Consider the following 17520-nt stretch of genomic DNA (forward strand, 5'->3'; position numbering starts at 1 on the left):
CAACTCTGCACGTTGTCACAGAACCTTTGGCTCCTTTTTTTTTAATGGTGTTTATTTGAAAAATCTTAACTTTCAACTTCAGCTAGTTCTGTATAGTGCTGACTCCTAAGGGAATGGCTGCACAAGTCTTCAGAAACCTCAATGCTTTCTTGCACTGGATTTCATTTAGGTATATCCACAATGTAAAGGTAGAGCAGACTGCTGCAAGTACTTGTGCCAACTGCATCGAGTAATGAACTGGTCATAATTTCTGTATTGCGTTACTGGAGCCTCTTGATTTCTTCAAGGTCCTTACTTTCTTATTTTAACTTTCCTGTCTTGAAAACTGGGGGAAAGAGGAGGAGGATTGTCAGAAACGATGCACTGAGATCTGGATCCTTAAGTCAGACTTTTTAAAACCCTTTAGTTGGAGGAAAAATTTCTACCCTTGGGTTGCAAGTGTATCTTACACAAGTGCCAGCTGGTAGGAAATTTTAACTTCTGTTAAAAAGATTTTTATAGAACTTGATGAGCTTTTACTTGAAATTTAAGAAAATTCTCAATTTGGACTTGTGAGAATAGAGGCCATCTAAGTGTACAAAATGGCTTATGTTTTTGAAGATGCAGTCTAAGAAATATTTATTACTGTAATTAAATGTGGAAGTAGGAAAGGGAGTAAATAATGATAGTGGGGAAACCTGTGTTTTGGGTTGGTTTTCTGTTTGTTTGTTTTTAACCTGAGGTTACTAACTGTCCCTATGTGTCAAGAAGTGGTATGGACTGCAGTCTACCTGTCGAGGTTTTTCTCTAGACAAGACAGATTGCTGCATGGTTTTCAACTAAATACAAGTTACAGTTGCCTAAGATGAGAACTCAACAGGATTCTGTCATGCAGTCTTAAAGAGAGTTATTTTATGTTAACTTACAGATCAGTTGAAAAAAGTTTCTCTCTGAATGATGTGGTGGTCAGAACAGAAATACTCACTGTACTTGAAGACAGTCTGCCATTAAAGCCAACCTGGAGTCTGAACACAGTATGTATTTCAGTTTGATTTGCTAAGTGCTACTATTCATACTGTAACTGCAGTTCGGAATTTTTACAAAATATGAAAGCTGGATGATTTCTATGTAGTACTTGGAACTAATGTGGTTCTGTCGTGCTCCCTAGACAGCTGCAGCCCCTCCTGTTTGCCGTTGCTGGTTGTGCATGGCAAACACCCCCCAGCTGCTTTGGCCTGAAAGCTTCCCTGAGACAGCCCTTCAGCCTGCCTTGTTTCCCAAGGAAGATCCAGGGTTGTGGCCCCAGACTGGTGGTACTGGTGGTGTCAGTTACTTCCTCAGGAACGGGAAAATGGTTCCAGCTTTTTGTTGTGCCTGAGCAGCTGCACAGCTGGCTTGCATTTGGATCAGAATAAAAGTGGGTGCCCTGGATCCACCGATGTGTTGCCACTTCCTATGTATTCTTCATTCTGCTTTTTCGGGTTGTTTTGGGAGTTTTTTTGTTGTTGTTTTTTTTTTTAGATGGGGTGGAGATGTTTCAGGTTTGAAGCCTGCTTTATTTTTTCTTTTCTAAAAAAAAACCCTCAAAACTTACCGTGTGAGGAAAAAACCACAACCTTTTAATCCTTGATAGCTGGGTAACTGCCTTTGCTGACCAGGGACTGTACCTTGAGTCTCCTCTTCCATGAGGAGGGGGGATGCTCTTGGGGCTTTGCCAAGGCTTTGGACAACAGCTGGAAAGCAAATGCAGCCCCAAGGAGCAGCAGGCTGGCAGGGGCTGCCCAAAGGAGGGGGTCTGTTGTGCTCTACCCACCATGGGTGCTGGCTGCAAGGAGCCAGGAGAAGAAACAGGGTACGTGCCAAGGATAGTTTACCTGGCCTGATCATAACCGAAGGAAAAAAATTGTTTCTGTGACTGCTCTGTGTGCTACAGAAAGGTATTAGACATCACACATTTAATTTTTCTTTGTGCTGGAAGCACTGTGCTGACTGCAGGCTTCTAGCTCATTCTCTGAGCTCTTATTTCCTCCCTTTATTAAAGTTTCAAGGAAGTAGGGGCATGTAATTCACTACAACAGTTCACTACTATTTACAACTTTAATATGTGAGTGTTGTGTGCATCAAGTACTTGCCCTGAGGTTTAAGGAAAAGCATAATCCATTACTGCCAGCAGCCCCTGCCCCACAGCATACGCTGCTGAGGGGAGTGGAGGGCTCTGGCACCGGGGCTGTTCCCGAAGAACCTGTCTGCTCCGCAGGGGTGGGACTGGTGGGGACCTACCCTATTACAGGCCCTATTGTGCTTGGAGTAACAAGCTTTCTCTCACTTTACATTTTCAGCTTTTTGCAGCTGCACAGTCTTTGAGCTGAATTAGGGGCATTAATAGGATTACCCTCTTGGCTTTGTAGGGCAAAGCCAGCCTGAACTGGGATGTGGCAGCAGGAGCTGGTCCCCACCCCCTTCACTCTGATCTGCTGCTTCCTATAAGTTCAGTTGAATATAATACTTTATTTTAATGTTCTCTGATTGAAATGCTGGAGTGGGCAGTAGTGCGGACCACACAGTGGTGTGTATCATGTAATAATGCATGTCCTACTGTACTATGTCAACTAGGGCAGCTACTTGGTTTCAGTCAAAAATGGGAGGGAAAACTATGTCAGGCTCAAGAATTTGATTTACTTGAGTTATCTGCATGATTTTAGATCCCGATTGTAGTATTTTACTCAACTGTACAGCCTCTGACCATGCCCCTTCTTCATCCCATTAAGAAAACTACTCAGCTATTTGTGTCATAAGTTTATTACACCTCTCTAATGGAAATCCCTGCTGTGAAGGTGGGAGCTGTGCAGTACAATTCACTCGTCCCTCGCTCGCTGCGGCCAGTTCGGGGAATGCAGAGGCGGCAGAGGGCTGTACCGGGCAGCAGCGTTTATGTGAGCAGAAGTGATGGGCTCCAGCACTGTGCTCTGACACCCTCCTCCCACTAATTCCCCATTGGAACAACAGGAATAGTAATACTGAGTGAGCCCCAACGCGGGTATTGCTGCTTGGAAGCAGCGAAGCCGCCTCAGCCGCTCCCGCTTCCTCAGGCGGCCGCCGTAGCTCTGGCAGCGCCGGGCGGTCCCGCGGCCAGCAGGGAGCTCCAGCGCCCGCCCGGGGCCGCTGTGGCGGGGGCGGAGGGGAAGCCCTGCCCCGTTCTCCCCGCCCCATCCCAGGGCCGTGTCCCGGCCGGTCCCGTGTCCCGGCGCGGGGCTGGGCGCGCGGGGACTCACGGCCTCAAGGGACACGGCCCGAGCCGCCACGTCACTGCCCAACGCGCTCCTCAAATGCCCCTGGAAATGCAGACGGGGGAAGCCGTCCGGATGCGTTAGGCAGTGCCAGGGCCTGCGCAGACAGGCTGTCGGGATCCTTTCCCGCAGGCTTTTCCAGCCCCGACGGAATGAAGACCTGGGCAGCCCGGTCTGACCTAATGGCTGAACCTGCCCAGAGCCAGTGGCTGGACCGGAGGCCTCCCGGGGCCCCTTTCCCACAGAATTATCCTGTGATCCTGTGACACCGGATCATAAACCCTCCTTCCAGTTTGAGCTGTGCCACCACCCTGGCTGAGTGCTGCTGGAGCTCTGTTAGCAGGTTACATGAGCAGGACTGGCCGGAAAAGCCATTCCTCTTGGATCCCCAGACAGCTCAAAGACCTCCCTGTTCCACATGGGGATGGGGACTAACCTACCCATTCTAGTACCAGCTGGAGGGCAGAGGTGGGAGATAGACTCTGAGACATAGGACCAGGGGACTCGGTCTCCTCACAGACACACGAACATTACCATTAAAAGTTTCAATTTCAACAAAATACTAGTATTTGCCAACAACAAACGCCTCAACGGCAAGTTCCCAGCCAGCTCTCAGTCCCAAAGTGCATGTCCCGGGACACCGGCACTGACGGGAAGGCTGAGGAGCCACCTCCTTCTCCCCCTGTGCCTGACCCCGAGGCGCTCTCTCCCGCCGGCTCCACGCCGCAGTCCCTCGCACGAGGTGAGCTGCCCTGGCACGATTTCAAGGCCAGTGCTCAAGGCCTGTGCCGTCAGCAGGGTTGGTGACACGCTTCATGTTATTCCTGCAGGACCGGGATTGGCCCCGTCAGCCACCGCACCCAACATTCCTGCCGCTACACCCCCTCCATGGGCTGCACCGAGAGGAGTGACTGCAGCTAGGGGACAGGGGACAAGACGGACAGGCAGCCCTCAGCACCCGGATAGCTGGGGACTGGAAGGTGTAACAGCGGCGGCAGCTGCCACGCTGCTTTAAGGCTGGGTACCCCCTGCGCTCCCCTGAGTTCACGTTTCCTTTCTCCCCGTGGAGTCGCTGCCAGCCCCAGCCCTGCCCGCGTGGCAGGGACGGGTGCGTGCGGAGCCGGCCGGCCCTCCCTGCTGCAGAGCCAGCGGCAGCTGGGCCTCACCTCCCTTAACCCCGCCAGCCGAAATCAGTACAGCTGAAATTTTCCACTTGAGACGCACACAAGACCAGAATAGATTTCCAGGGTATTCTTTTTTCCCCCACTAGCTAGAGGAAGACCAGGACACGCTTTGCAATGTTTGCTTTTAAAACACCCTCCAGAAGGGTTAAGGGAGTCCCCACTGCATGGACAGCCCCACAGGGAGAGCCCCTGAGGCTCCAGGGTGTCAGGCTGGGGGCACTGGCTTGGCCACTGCTGCCCTGGCAGTCTCAGCCCTTCATCCCTTGGGACTATTGACCCAAGTTCTATGGAGACACAGTGAATTTTTCCACAGTGCTGCTGCAGTGGCTGTAGGGGCCATGTGAGATACTGCGAGGGGTATGGACAAGTCGGGAGTGCCGGCGCTGCCACAAGCAGCGGAAAGGCAGGAACAGAAGAGGGATTCCCAGCTTCAGCTCAGCCCCCAAAGCAGCGTTTTGTTTGGAGGCTTGTGATTAAAAAAACCCCCAATCCGCAGAGCAAAGCTGGTTTAGCTTAGCACATTTAGCACGCTGTGCTGCTGCTTCTGCCAAATCCATTTTGCAACCTTCCTGGAGCAGGGGCTCTCCCACTGCTGGTGCTGCCAAACGGCTGGAGCCTCTTTCCAGTGGTGGCAGGCAGCCCACAGCCCCAGCCCCGCTGTGCCCATGGCACACACCCACCTCCATGGGCTGCTGCTGCTCTGCCTGCATGGTTGGGGTGCAGCTGCTGTCCACTGAGCCTAAGACCTTGAAGGATGACACCTGCTCGGGCATTCCTGTGGGGTTCAGTAATTTCAAACCTCCAACAAGGCTGTTAGCAAGTCAAGACGAGTCACCTGCAGCCTAGAATCAAAAGGGCAGGCACATAAAGTCCTGCAGCCCACTGCTCACACATAGGTCTGGCTCCAGACCTCAGTGCTCAGGACTCGACCTGCTGGTGCCAATCCCCTGAGGGCAGGCACATAGGGCTGTGGCTCTGGGCACCAGCCCTGCACAGCCATACAAAGCTGCTCCTGGCCCAAGCAGTCACTGGCAACCACATTGGATGCAGTTTGAGCAGGAACAAAGTCCTGCCCCCTGTGCCTGGAGGATGCCAGAGCTAGGGAAGTTTCAGAGGAGGTACCTCTGTCTCACGTGCCAAGGGCCCCAATGTGCGCTCACTGAGAACTAAAGCCCCCAGGATGAGATGGTGCAGGAATTCAGACAGCCACATGCTGGGGCCCAGTACTGCAGCCACAGCCATCCAGGCCCCCCATGTCCTCCACACCCACCAGCCAGAGCCATGCACCTGCCAGGGCACAGCAGGAGACCACTTAGGACATGACAGGGACAGCAGGGAGAGGAAAGAGGGGATGTGGTGCCACTGGAGTACCCTGTCACACCACAGCCTCCACAGTTCATTATGGCACCTTCTCCACCAGCAGCACTGGGTTTCCCAGAAGCTGGTGCAGGCTCCCTGTGCCATGGACAGCCTGTCTGCCTGGCATGCTGCTCTGGGCATGGAGAGGGCACGGCTGGGCTCGCTACACCTGCCTGTTCCCATATGATCACATTTTATTTCTATCTGTGAGCTTCTTTTGCCTTTCCAGTGACTACTTACAATCCACCAAACTCAGACTGAGGTTGTGCCTTCAAGCTTCTGGGGTTTGTCTCATACTGTAGCAACTTCACCTTAAAACATGTTATCTTGAAAGCTCTCTATTTGCACCTGTGTTTTACACACACAGTGCTGGGCTTTGGGACACTTCTGCGGCACATGCCCAGAACATTCAATAAATCACTTATTTCTTTACCCAGTACAGTTCCTAGCTTCACGCTGACTGTTCCCACAAATGAGATCAATGATGATTTGTTTCACTTTTAATTCCAAATGAATGACTGCAAGTCCCAGGAGGAGGGTTTCAGTTAAGGTGCACAATGGAAGGGTGAAGCTGAGGACATGCACCATGACATATAAAGCAGCCTGGTCTGGAATAAGCTCACTCAAACCAGCTCTGACAGCGAGTCAGAAGGCATTGTTTCAGCATTAAGTAGTTTGTTAATACTTTTCAAAGAAATTCAGTTTCTGCACAAGGGTCTCTTGCCCGGTTCAGCAACAAGGAGCAGAACTGTAATGCTCCAGATGGAAGCACAGTGTTTGGCTTGGTACCTCGTCCGTAATTCACATAGAGTGTCTATGCTGCCTATAACTGGCAGGATAGGATGAGCAGAGACAGGCCTGTTAAATGATTCCAGCTTCTGTTAGATGTTTTAAAATCAGTGATCATGGGATTTCACAACAAATTTCTAAAAGGCCCTTTTGCTGTGGTTCACAGTCTGTCCTGTGCCCAAAGGAGGAAGGTGACATGGTGGTTTGCTCTCTCCCTGTCAAGGGAACTTTCCTGTCTGACCATTCAGGAGCCACTCTGAGAGTCTCACTTGCATCACCCCAAACTTCAACTGCTGAAACTGAAGCCCCTTTGCAGTGAGTGGCTCCAGTGAGATGACGGGTGCCTCCCTTGACTCCCTACACACACCACTCTGACACAGTTTCTGTCTGGACCCTGGGTTTCCCATAACAGAATCTCAAACATCTGCTTCCTTTAAGCATCTTAATCATGGTACAGCAACAACAGCTTGAGACGGTATCTGTGGGGAGGGACCTCCAGCAAGGAGATCCTTGGGCTTTTCTACCCTCACAGTCTACCCACACCCTCTTCACATGCCTTGCACACACCTCTTGGTCCAATGGTGATATTTGGTCTGGGGTCTTGTTGTTCACTGGGCCCTTTGGAGTCTCTGGGTGACCATCCACCCCCACCCAGCTGGCACCACAGCGCCCTGTGCAGGGAAAGGCTCAGCACCCATTCATGGCTCAGCTCCTGTGAGCAATTTACCCCCACCCAGGGCACAATGAGCAGCTTGCACACCCAGCTACCGGCACTAGGTGTATTCCTCAACATCCTTCAGGCCCCTCCAGAGCTGGCATGAGTTATAGATGAGTAACCATGCTTGCCAGCGCTCCTGAAGGATGATGGATGCAGCCATGAGCTGTCCCTCCCTGCACATGCGGTAGGTGCTTTCAGCCCACAGCAGAGACTTGTCACAGTATCACAGAATATTCCAAGTTGGAAGGGACTCACAAGGACCATTGAGTCCAACTCTTAAGTGAATGACCCATGTGGGGATTGAACCCTCCACCTTGTTATTAGCACCCTGTTCTAACCAAGTGAGCTAGTCTCAGGGTTCTCCCACCCATAGCGGAGCTGCTGGACACTCTCCTCCGGCACAATGCAGGGCTGCTCTTGCGGCAGGCAGAGAAGGAGCAGGGCCCTGGGGAAGGGATGATGCCTCCAGGCTGCTCCATGCCCACTTCTGTTCAACTAAAGTCAAAACACAGCATGTTTGTGAGCATGCAATGGGAGCATGTCCTCAGCCTGGCAGTGCAAGCCCTGCCCTGCTTACACCCACAGCAGGGACCACAGACATCCGGGACGGCCACAGGCTCCTCTCCTGAGCGTCACTGGGGCCACGTGCCTGGCTACAATTAAAGAACCAAAAAGGACTGCAGGAGAAGGTGCTGGTGCTCCTCATGAATATTCAGCTCCTTTGGTCACAGGGACAGCTGTGGGGCAAGCGGTCCTTCCAGGGCTCTGAGTCTGATCTGTTGTCTCTCATTTTTGAAGCCAAGAGGAAATGGTGGGGAAAGCACCTTCAATAAACTGCTGGGGACAAGTGAGTATTTTCTTTCACAAAACACCTGCACCATTTCCAGCACTTGCAAGCAAAACAAAATCTGAGGTCCATGGCATTACAACACACAGAAGTAATGCAAGGTATTGTTCAAAAACCCATCTAAAACTTTTCAGCATCTTCCTTTGTATGTGCCTAAAGCACAGTCTGTCCCTTGCTCACTCTGAGAATAAGCAAATTCTCAAGTTCTGTTTATTTCAGCATGTTATTCCCAAGGAAATCCTCTCCTTGGAAAATGTCACCCTAAACCAGAAGTCAAATCCTAAAGAGTGGCAATGAGATCCAAGTCAGGTCTGAGGATGGACTTGTTTTCCCCACACTTAGGCCTGCTCCAGCACAAGGTAGTGCATCAGCTCACCTCCTTCCATCACTCAGGCAGCTCAGAAAGACAACACTGACCCTGTGCAGCCCAGAACTGTGCTGGGTAGCCCTGCTAACACTGCAAGTGTCTACCTGACCAGAGCCGCTTCCACTACTCACACTGGCCTCCCCCACGGTGGCAGTTGATGGTTTACTTGCAGCAGAGCAGCTGGGAGGTCACTGGGATGGAACACCCACGGCAGCAGCTCCTCCAGGCTTCCCGCAGCACCTTGCCAGATATGGAGAGTGGTGCAACAAGCCGCCTTGGGAAGCAAAAATGAGACAGCCTGTGCTTTCCTCTTCCTGCCTGGACAAAACTGCCTGTGCAACATGAGAGCTTCCCGCTCGGGACGCACGTAAACAGAGCACCCGCGGCCCCTGCAGCCTTTCACCTACTCAACTCTGTTTACAGATTTCACTCCTCGCTTTTTTCCCACTGCTGCAAACCAATACCTGAGTGCGTGCCGGTGTTGCACTTGGCAGGGCCATGTGGTGTTCTCCTGACATACATTTGAGGCCAGATATGTAACCGTGCTGCTGAGAGATTTAAGATGAGAAAACTTTTCCAGGACATTTAAGCTGTAAAAATAATCATAATAAGAGGCCTTCTTAAACGTGTAGGTTTAGTCCTGACAAGCTCCTTGCTACTCTACTCAGTACAAAGTATAGACAGACTGTGACTTAAGAGTTTCCTCAGTAAAAAAAACAGTAAATGAGTAAAATAAACTAATATGTCTAGAAAAACTAATACTTCTTAAAATTCCACTTAAACACATTTTTATTTTATAGCAGCAAAAAAGGAGCACTTAAAATTATTTTAACAGGGTCTTATCCCAATGTACTAAAATAAGCAAAGAATTATGGCTGAGATTTTCAAATCTGCCTAAGGGATTCAAGTCGCCAACTAAAACAAACAAAGTGAGCATCCAAATCCTTTGAGCAGCCTCAAAAATTCTTCTATCCGTGTGCACAGGGTCATGCGTATAAATTACACAGAGTTGCAGGAGTAAAAGACTTGGCACGTCTTTCACCAAAGCAACCATTTCAAGGGATTCTGAGAACATAAATACATAAAAATTAACTCCAGTGAGTTGCAGTATTTGAAAGAGTGCTCTGTTGGTCTGTCATATGATCTAATCAATACTCATTGTTTATTTAACAAGAGTAAATTTGACCCAAAAATTTCTAAAGTCTCAAGCTCTCCAACACCCAGTGCCAGCAGGATTATTTAAGGGCATTCACCCAGACTTACCAAATAGCCCTGCAGTAACCAAACGGACTTGCACACCATTTGAGTTCGGGCTGGCCAGGCCCCGTGCTAATAATAGTCATCCTAAAGAGGGGAGAGGGCCACACACAGGTCTGCTCCTAAAAAACATGATATTACTGTATCATCTGTATCATCCTAATTCTGATCCATAAAGCTTCCTTCAGCACAGGTTGCTCTGCTGTGTTTTGACTGCAAGTGTTCACAACACCTCCAGTTGCTCTTACATGAAACTGGAGCCTTTAATTCACTGCTCATAAGGAAACAGATCCAAACTGTGACAGGTTGACAATATGTGATAATGCAGCTCCCATGGAGCACAAAATATAGGGGTGGAGAAGAAAAGGGTGTCACGGCAGCTTTAGGAAGTCCTGGGGACCTGAAGTCCTCTGCCTGATCAAGGAGCAGGCAAAGCTTTCTGGAGAATTGTTACAGATGTTATGTGTTCCAGAGCACTAGACATTAAAGCTTATATTGTACACTGTCTCATGAGGCTGACCTGCATTTGAGGTGAACATCAAAGCTTCCTGAAGAAAAAGGAAATTCAAAGGCTTCCTCCTTTTTTCTGTATTCATGTTCTAACACCAATTCCAGCCAGTACTCACTGATTGTGAACAGGACCCACAAGGGTGGCATCCACCACCAGTGCATCCAGGTTTGCGCAGTGAAGGCTGAACACACAAGCAGAATAGAAGTGTGGCAAATATGACCCACCTTATCTGAAAAAGCCTTTTGTAGGCATAAGAACCCTCACTTGCTGCTTTCTCTTCCTCCCACACTCACATTGATGCTGGAAATGTCCTTTTTTGGGAGAGTCCTGAAGACAGTTCCTGGTAAGCACACAACCCTGATTTGCAGGGCAGGATGTGGCTGTTTTCTGGTAGTGAAAACTGTTCCAGCTGCAAAACAAACACATGTACACACATAGACATTACAACACCAGTGTTTTTTTTACAACTGGTGCCATCAAATAAATGAAAAGGGTCTTCAGGACCATCCTCAAAGCCTCTTAAAACTAACTAAAGCATCTTTAACTGAAGCATCTTGTTAACTTCTTGAAACGAACAACTAGATGCAAACTTTCTTCTGGTAGACATCTCTCTCTCATTCTGCCTTTCAGTCCTTGCTCAAAACAGCTCACTGCACTGGGATCAACAACTGTAGAATCACACTCTATTTCTGCCCAGTATCTGCATTTTCAGTCCCTAAACAAAGGAAGATGAAATAGTATTTTGCAAGAATCATTTTATCCTTCCACTATGGCAAACCAGACAGAGTTTTTCCCCAGCACCTGTGAAAAGGCTTCCTGGAAGTTCATGATAGAAATGAACATATCAGTCAAGATTCAGCCATTCCTCTTTGTGTAGAAATAGAGCTTACCTGCAAAATTCACCTCAAGCTAACTCAGCAACAGGAAGAGACCAGAAAAATATTGAAAGTGAAAGGAAAAAAAAAAACCATTTCACAGAACCAAACAGTTCTGGAAGTAGCGAGAAATTAATGTCAATCTCCCTTGGGAGAATGGAGTTTGTTATACACAGGCCATCTCCTGACTTTTAAAATTATTTTTAAATACAAGTTACACTTGTGAAAACCAAAGGGATCACAAAGCCTTTGACCCCAGTCTTACAGCTTCATACAAGGAGACAGACCCAGGGGCCAAAGAATAGATTCATGATAGACAAGTACATTTCTGTACTTGTACACAGGAACAGAGCCACTGCCCCTGCACAGAGCAAACCTCTCAGAGATGGTAACAGTCAGCTGCAGGATAAAAGCAACCAAGCTGTTCCCTGAGACAGCTGCTCTGGGAGAGCCTGGTTCCCAGGGTCTGAAACTGTCCTCTCTGTCCCCCTTCTCAATAGCTACAGCATACCCTCTTATCCGCTTCCTTTGTGCCCTTGCAAGACCCTCAGCCTTTTTCAGCTTCTCGTAAATTTGAGTCCCCATCACAGTATCTCCTCTCTCCCTGCAGTTTTCACCCAGGTCCCTTGGCAGAAAAGGGCATTCTGTGCTATGTTGCAGCTGCAGACACACCGATGAACACCTGCATGCCAAGCAGCCAGCAAACAGGCAGGCCCGAGCTCGCTCTGTCTGTCCCTCCACGAAACTCTCCTCTGCCCAGCTGATGGTTCTTGTTGGTCTTGTGGGCACTCATGGTGGAATCCACCTCACCTTGCCTGCTTTGTAGTCCCTCACTGGGGTAGTTGCCCAGGCTCCCATTACTGGCATGGCAGATAAGAGTCAACAGAGCTCAGAATGCAATTCATTCTACATCATGGAAAAACATAGCTTGCTTGAACCCTGTGGTTTACATTTATTAGCACTTCACTGACTTATAAAAAGAGCTATAAAAACAGATGTTTGTGTTAATCTTCAATGAACTCCACCCATAGTGATTCTGGCTACATTTACATACGCTTTGCTGTTGGAACCCAAGAACAACCTTGGGCCCGGGGTCAAACAGTGCAAACTGGCTCCATTTCCTGCTGCTCACAACAAGAGTCCTTTGGGGCAGATGACTGGCACCCAGAGAAAAGATGAATGGGAGCATGCCAGCCCATGGCCCACCTCTCCAGGCCTCCTCAGCCTCCCATACCTGTGCACTCATGCTCCACAGCCTTCCAAGGCTATTTTGTATCAGACATGTGCCTACACATTTACACCCTTCCGAACACTGACCTCATCCGCCGTCCCTTCTTCCAGTCATGGAGAGGAGACTTTGGAACAGGGAGACAGCAGTCACAGGCAGGTTCAGATTGATTACAAGGCTACCTGCCAGCCCTTTAACTACAGCACATCACTCACTGGGTCCCCATCTCAACAGACCAGGGAATCACCCCTTGGAGGCTGGCAGGCCCTGCGGAGTCATGGGTACCATAACCAGCTACACAGGCTCAGTCTGCACCACAGATTCTATTGGGAAAGCATGTCCTGTTTACAACGGACAAGCCTTCTTCTAGAAGAGATTCCCTGAGGTCAGGATGCCACTCTGCACATCACCTCAAACAAGGCCTACACTGTCTCTCTCCTTCTTACTGTGCGTCGTAGTTTAACCCCACCTGGCAACTAAGGACCACGCAGCCACTTGCTCGCTGCTCCCCCTGCCCACTAGGATGAGGAAGAGAATCAGGAAAAAAGGTAAAACCTGTTAGTTAAGAACAGTTTAATAATTGAAATAAAGTAAAATATTATGATGATGCTAATAATAATAATAATTAAAAAATCAATAATAGTAATGAAAAGGGAGAGAACAAAAAGAGCTATAAATAAACTCCAAGAAAGACAAGTGATGTACAATACAATTTCTCATGACCCCTGTCCAATGCCCAAACCATCCCCAGGCAGCTTCCAGCCAACTCCCCACAGTTTATGTACCGAACACGACGTCCTCTGGTATGGAACATACCTTGGCCAGTCCAGGACAGCTGTCCTGGCTATGCTCCCTTTGAGCTTCTTGTGCAGCTCCTCACTGACAGGGCAGGGGAAACTGAAAAGCTCTTGATTTTGGGTATGAACTACTAACAACAATTAAAACACCAGGGTGTTGTCAACATTATTCTCATCCTAAATCCAAAACACATCACTGTACCAGCTACTGGGAAGAAAATTAACTATAACAGCCAAAATCAGGACACTGTGGCTCCTGCAGAGTGAATGTCCATAGGACCAAGGATGAGCTGTGGGACAGAGATGACTCTCCAACAGTGAGCTTCAAGCCCAAAGTGCATATCTCCTAGAGAGAGCTGCAGGAATGAAGTGCATGTCCCCAAAATCAAGCTGCACGAGCAAAGTGAGACACACAGAGGAGAATTCAGGGAGCAGCTGGATTCTGGTACCATGCTGCCATGCAGGTGGTTGGTATGCATGGCACATTGCATAACCTGCACAATCTACAGCTACAGCTGGGATCTTCAAAGTCCAGGGGCTGGGAACATTTGATGAAAATCTTTGAGCAAGTTTTTCTGCTCATGAGGGCAACCCCACTGACGAGGATTCCCTCCCTGTGGTTTCTGGTAAAGCCAACACCGTCCCTGCACATTGTGCATTTGGAGAGTAAACAGAGATCTTCTTGCAGCCCCTCATGTCAATTTGAGAACACAGTGAGGTTACTTGCACTGAGGAACACCAAAGCTGGCTTTCAGGAAGGCTCTTGTTTTAAAGATTTAAAGTAGAATTGCTTAATCCTTATATTGCTGCAAGAGACTACATGAGCAGCATGTGGCTCTTATGACATCTCTAAATGAAATACAAGGCCTTGAACTCCACAGGTCCCACAAGTGTGTCTGTCCTCTGCCCTTAGTTCCTGTGAAATCTTAAGAAAATTAAAGAAATCAATTACTAATAGCAAGTGGATTGCTTAACAGCATGCCAGTGTTGTGTTTTGTACCATGATGCCAAGGGTGTAGTATACGAGAGAGGCATTTGGCAAGAGACAGCAGTGGAATATGGGAGAGCTTAAGGCCTGCCAGCACATACAGGAGGAGCGTATTTGGTGCAGGAAGCCAACTGGATGCAGTTTAGTCTGTATCACATGTAGGACATTCTACCTGCATTTTTTCACCTTCATTTTCCTATCTAGAGATCATTTGTTTGCTTGTAAGAGGTATGCAGTATCAACAAATTAACACTGCAGGAGCTATTAACACCTCTATCTCATCTGTCATATGGGGCTGAAACTAGTCTACAGGTCAAAAATAATTAAAGGTAGATTTAAAGAAAAGAAGGACCTTCAATCACAGGTCTTCTGTCAAAAGACCTGTTATGGTTTAAACCCTGCCAGCAACTAAGCACCACACAGCTGCTTGCTTAATCCCCAGCAGTGGGATGGGAAGAGGATCAGAAAAGTGACAAAGCTTGGAGACTGTGATACAGTCTAATAGGAAAAGCAAATATACACACAAGGAAAGCAAAACAAGGAATTCATTCACCCTTCCCCATGGACAGGCAGGTGTTCAGCTATCTCCAGGAAAGCAGGGTTCCATTACATGTGATGGTGACTTGAGAAGACAAATGCCACTTCAATCATCCTCCTTTTCTTCATCATTCCCCAGTTTTATACGCTGGACATGATGCTGTATGGTCTGGAATATATCTTTGGTCAGTTGGGGTCAACTGACCCCAACTCCTTGTGCACCTCCAGCACCCTCGTGCTGGTGGGGTGAGGGAGAAGCAGAAAAGGTCTTGACTCTGTGTTAGTGTTGCTCAGTGATAACAAAAACATCCCTCTATTATCAACACTGCTTTCAGCACAAATCCAAAACACAGCCCCAAATCTGCTACTATGAAGAAAATTAAATCTATTCCAGCCAAAACCAGCACTTTCTCCCCACACTATGTAGGGACCTGACCATGACATTCTGTAGTATGGAATATTCCTTTCGCCAGTTCGGTCAGTTGTCCTGGCTGTGCTCCCTCCAGGCTTCTGTGCAGCTCCTCACTGGCAGAGCATGGTAAACTGAAAAGTCCTTGACTTAGGGTAAGCACTACTTAGCACCAACTAAAACATCAGTGGCTTATCAACATTATTCTCATACTGAATTCATAACACAGCACTGTACCAGCTATTTGTAAGAAAATTAACTCTATCCCAGTCAAAACCAGGACAATATCTTTAATGGGAGGTATGGAAATGCTTTTACCTGTGTTAGGAGGAAAGGTAAAGCTGTCCCTGCTGACTTGTCCATTATATTATAATGCCACATAACACCACCATCTCATCTCCTTCATACCTCCAGGATTTAGCCTGTCAGAGGAATTTTTGAAATGCAGCAGCCATTACGTCACTGTGTAACAAGCAAATTCTGTTCTGGCATGAAAAAGCACACAAATGTGTTTCTAAGGCTTCCATTGGGAAAAACATTTATTTGACAGGTGCCTTTGTTAGCTACACAAGCTCATTCTACAATGCTTAGAGGCTGTTTGCTTCTCATCTTATTGGATGACAGTTCAGCTTCTAAATAGCTGATTTTGATAGCAGAAATTCAAACTGATCAGTTAGGTTTTTACACTGAATAGTTTTAATAAATCATAACACCAGGGAAACTCTAAATATAACAAATACTCTGTTTCAAGGGATTGAACACACAGACCTGTATGTTATCCTCACAAGCAGAAAACATTCTCAGTTGTGTTTTCTGATATTTTCCAAGTTCTGTCTGCAAACCATGTCACTTGTCACTTTGCCACACTCTTCCTTAGCTCTCCAAAGGTATCCATGTTGTTGTGAAATGACAATCCCCACATAACACAACGATGTTGCCTTTTACTGGAGGTATCACCAGAACCACGAGCATTGCACAAGTGAAGAAAGACCACACAAGATACTAAACAAAAATAAACACATGGTCATACCATGTGAAGTGAAATAGGAAGCATACTCTACATTGAAAGAATCAACAAATCATTCCAATTTTAATTCCTGATTTCCACTACAGAGGATTCACAGGATTTCTTGGACCAAGACATGCAATGAGTATGCGACTTGGCTGCCTTGAGCTGACCAGACACCTGTTCTGGCTGACCTTCCAGAAAGACAGATGGGAAGCAGGGCTATAGCTGGTACCACCATCCCGTACATCCTGTCCTGAGAAGAAACACAGCCACAGGACCTGAGGAAAGTTCTAGCTGGCATACAACCTAACTCTTAACTGAAGGAATTGAATATAAAACCTCTCACAATTTTTAGTGTGTATTGAAGTGATCATTTACTCACCTAGATACTTTCTGCCCTGAATAAAACAGCCACCTATCCCACAGTCTTAACGTGAAACAGGTACAAAATAGAGGTTAAAAATACCCCTTGATGTCCTGTCATGAGAAGTGGAAAATGTCTCTTGCTCACTAGTATATAGAAGCCAGAGAGTTTAGGATAAAGGAGCAACTTAAAACACCATCTTAATTCCGCATGCCAAAGCCAAGATAAGCCACAGATAACAGAGCTGTGTTTCTTAAGAGCAGGGTGAAATTCAGCAGACTGGAGTTTCGCCTGACTTAGCCTCAGTCCTTAGACTGCAGTTACAAAGCTGGCTAGTAATTTACCTGCTATGTTGCCAATTTTCTTCTCTAATTTATTGTCCTAATCCCATGACAATTTAGCTTTCCACATCAGAAGAATAAGATGCTGCATTCCTGAAAGTGTTCACTGCCAGGCTGGATGGGGCTTTGAGCAACCTGGTCTAGTGGAAGGTGTCCATGTCCACGGCAGGGGGGTTGGAACTAGATGATCTCTAAGGTCCCTTCCAACCCAAATCATCCTATGACCTGCAGGCTGGACAAGTGTTTTTGGGGAAAATTTAAACTTAAGATATAGTATAATAGGCACACACAAATAACCCAAAAGTGCTTAACAGTCAAAATACTAAATGGCTTCACAAAAAAACCCAAACAACTCAGACGCATCCATTTTTCTCCTGGACAGCATAAAACCACATCCCCAGCTTCTCTGGGAAACTGAATGGAAAATACTTGTGAATTGACAGTGATCCTTTAGCTGCTTCCAGTGATTGCCAGAGAAAATCAGCTTTGCTGAAAACAGCTCACTTGCCAAAAAGGAGTTTCTCTTACCTGCCCTTGGCTACATTAGGGGTGTTTGAGGTTTCCCCTCAGCCCACCAGGCTGTCTCCTATGGTAGCAGTGCAAACATCAGTACTGCTAACAGCCTCTGAAGCTTTCCACTGAGAAGGCACGGCAGGACTGGAACTGTGGTGACT

General features: G+C 47.6%; 1 long non-coding RNA gene across 1 annotated transcript; it reads left to right on the plus strand.

The window, feature by feature from the left end:
* Positions 1–3190: 3190 nt before the first annotated feature.
* On the plus strand, positions 3191–4932 carry LOC113971866. The gene is made up of 2 exons (XR_003535682.1): positions 3191–4008; positions 4097–4932. It is a non-coding gene; the product is annotated as an uncharacterized LOC113971866 (long non-coding RNA).
* The last annotated feature ends 12588 nt before the right edge of the window (positions 4933–17520 follow it).

The sequence above is a fragment of the Neopelma chrysocephalum genome, unplaced genomic scaffold (assembly GCF_003984885.1).
Source record: "Neopelma chrysocephalum unplaced genomic scaffold, ASM398488v2 Primary Assembly neopelma1_86, whole genome shotgun sequence".
In the NCBI taxonomy this organism is placed as follows: Eukaryota; Metazoa; Chordata; class Aves; order Passeriformes; family Pipridae; genus Neopelma; species Neopelma chrysocephalum.